The sequence below is a fragment of the Penaeus japonicus genome, unplaced genomic scaffold (assembly GCF_977035675.1).
Source record: "Penaeus japonicus unplaced genomic scaffold, GWHDUDI00000001_assembly GWHDUDI00000010, whole genome shotgun sequence".
Classification (NCBI taxonomy): Eukaryota; Metazoa; Arthropoda; class Malacostraca; order Decapoda; family Penaeidae; genus Penaeus; species Penaeus japonicus.
Genome location: NW_028234412.1, coordinates 31989475 through 31991974, shown reverse-complemented (window position 1 = coordinate 31991974; position 2500 = coordinate 31989475). Strand labels below are relative to the sequence as shown.

Sequence of the window (2500 nt, the reverse complement as noted above, 5' to 3'; positions counted from 1 at the left end):
TCAAATGCGAAAGAATAGGACGTGTTCTATTGTCATGATCTTTTTTATATAAAGAATGCTGTATTTTTTATTCTGCTTGTAAAAATGTGATAAATCTGTTTGAATACAGGTCGCTTGTATCCATTTACAATTTACCTGGACTTGTTTGTGCATCTATTTATCACAAATTTTCTATATTTTTGCTAATTTGTGTATATTTTTGCCTCTCTGTCCATTTTCTCATTGCTTTGCCTCTCGTTTTATACTTTTGTATGTATAATTGTTAGTACATTTATCTATCTATCAATATTTTACTCAGGTGATCGGATCACCATATGTCGTTTTTTTCCGAGTGCTTTTTTTTTTTTTTTTTTTTTTTTTGACAAACTAATATGAATTGAAATACAACCACAATGAGTAAGAAGCAAAAAATCGTGACGTTTCGTATGAGACGAAACACACGCAAAACCTCACGAGATAATGTCCTTTTGATATTGAGTGCCTTTTTGTATACACGTTATTGTGTTTGTATTTCGGTTCATAGACCCATATCTGCCATTCGCTTTACACCTCTTGATTTTTCGTTTTCTTTTTTATCTTATTCTTATTCGTTTCACTTGCTTTTCTAATCACTACAATTGCTTGAATAAAGATTATAGATCCTGAATATATTTTGAAAAGAAATTTGAATTGAATACCTTCTATGAAAAAACTGGTTTCGTATAAGCTGTCCTTCTAACTTTTATCAAAAGGAAAGCTTTGTATCCAGATCAACATAATATGAATACGTAATTGGTATCGCTTTGTGATATGATCTTTAAATCATATACATTCGAAGATTATTATGTGTGAATACTTCGCTATTTGTGATGATTCCTCTGTCATTTCTTTTCAAATATTTCATAACATGCTTTATGTGTAGTTATCTGTATTATCACGTTTTTCCGTGTTGAGTATTCCCAATATCAATTTTCTTTTCCTGAATGTCATTTTATGTTTTTATTTTTTTCTTCAATCTCTGCGTTGTGTTTAATCCGCTACTGTTCATTCCCATTTCCCTGTGCGTTAGTTACCCACTTCATATAATTCCTCTCCTTCTTATTACTCTAGATTTTCTTATGCACTTTTCCCCACCATTGTATATTCTTCGAGCCTCCTTCAATTTCCCTCTTTATTTATTTCCTCGTTTTTTTACTCCATTCCTTGTGCAACATTTTATTCCCTTCTTGTCCTTTCATCGATACCTTGTGTGACTTCATTCTTATTTCTTATTCTTTGATCCCACTCCCTGTTTAACCTTTTTTCTGACTCTTTTACTGTGCAATTACCTATCATCATGTTACTCTTTCATTCCATTCCATATGCAACATTTTTGTCTTACTCTCTTACCCTACTTGCTATGCAATATGCATTGCCCTTTTACTCCCCAACTCCATGCCGTCTGCAATATTCTATCTTTTTGTAAGTTTTGACATTCTTTCACAATACTGCCTTTCCGACAGTTTCTTTCTTACTCTTTCACCTCATTCCCTAGGCAGCATTTGATTATTTCTTTCTCTTACACCACACTCCCGGTGTAACGATTTATCTCTTTCTCACACTCACATCTTCACTCCTTCGTCTCAACCTCACTTCCCCCTCAATCCTCATTTGCTCAAACTCAACTCACACCTCAGCATCCCACATTCCTCTACCGTCTCTAGAATTATTCGAGTCTTTCTGACATATCTTTCGACACAGATAACAACTTCCTTTACTTACTTACCGTAGAATCTTCATCTAAATGGTATCCTTGACTCCCAAAGCTCTGTCCACATCTTATCATCCTGAATCCCTGATTAGTTCATCTTAACACCTAGGGACGGGATAAGCAGGTGACATCCTCAGTCCCGCTCTGGTAATGAGAATCACAATAAGGGAACGAAATCAAGGAGAACATCCCAGGTGTTGATTATCCCGGCGCTAATTAGAGGGAAGATTTATTGATTCGAGAGATGCTTACTTCTTAGTATAAACTAGCTGTATTTTTTGTTTTTTTTTTTGTTTTCTATCATTATTAGCATTGTCCGACCTTATTTTATTTCTTGTTCTTTGATATCCAACACCGCTGTTTTGTCCTCGTTTTTTTTATTTTTTTTATAATAACATAGGGGGTATGTTATGAATTAAAATTCCTCCTCCACCACGGAGAATCTATCGAAGGTGTGTAACACGTTGCCATAAATACACTCTCGATAGTTGCCTAGTGTACAACACATCAGTTAGTCTCTCGTTGATAAGTAAAGAGAATCTAACTGAGGATCAACTTCTCCGGTCATTTCACATTTAAACTCCACCACTCCCTTTAGCCATGGATTAGATAAGATACAGATTAAACTAGATCAGTCGAGTCAGCTTCCATCTTAACAACTCGGCGCCTCTACCTCACTTCCCACCACGCTAATGTGAATGCTAAAGACTACCGGAGGAGTGAAGGTTCTCCGAAATTGATGGCCGTGTATAAATCTCCTGAGGCGTGAGA

General features: G+C 35.4%; 1 protein-coding gene across 1 annotated transcript in view; it reads left to right on the top strand.

The window, feature by feature from the left end:
* The window catches only part of LOC122258889 (uncharacterized), an 85738-nt gene that overhangs the window by 72494 nt on the left and 10744 nt on the right, over window positions 1-2500 (top strand). The window lies entirely within an intron of this gene.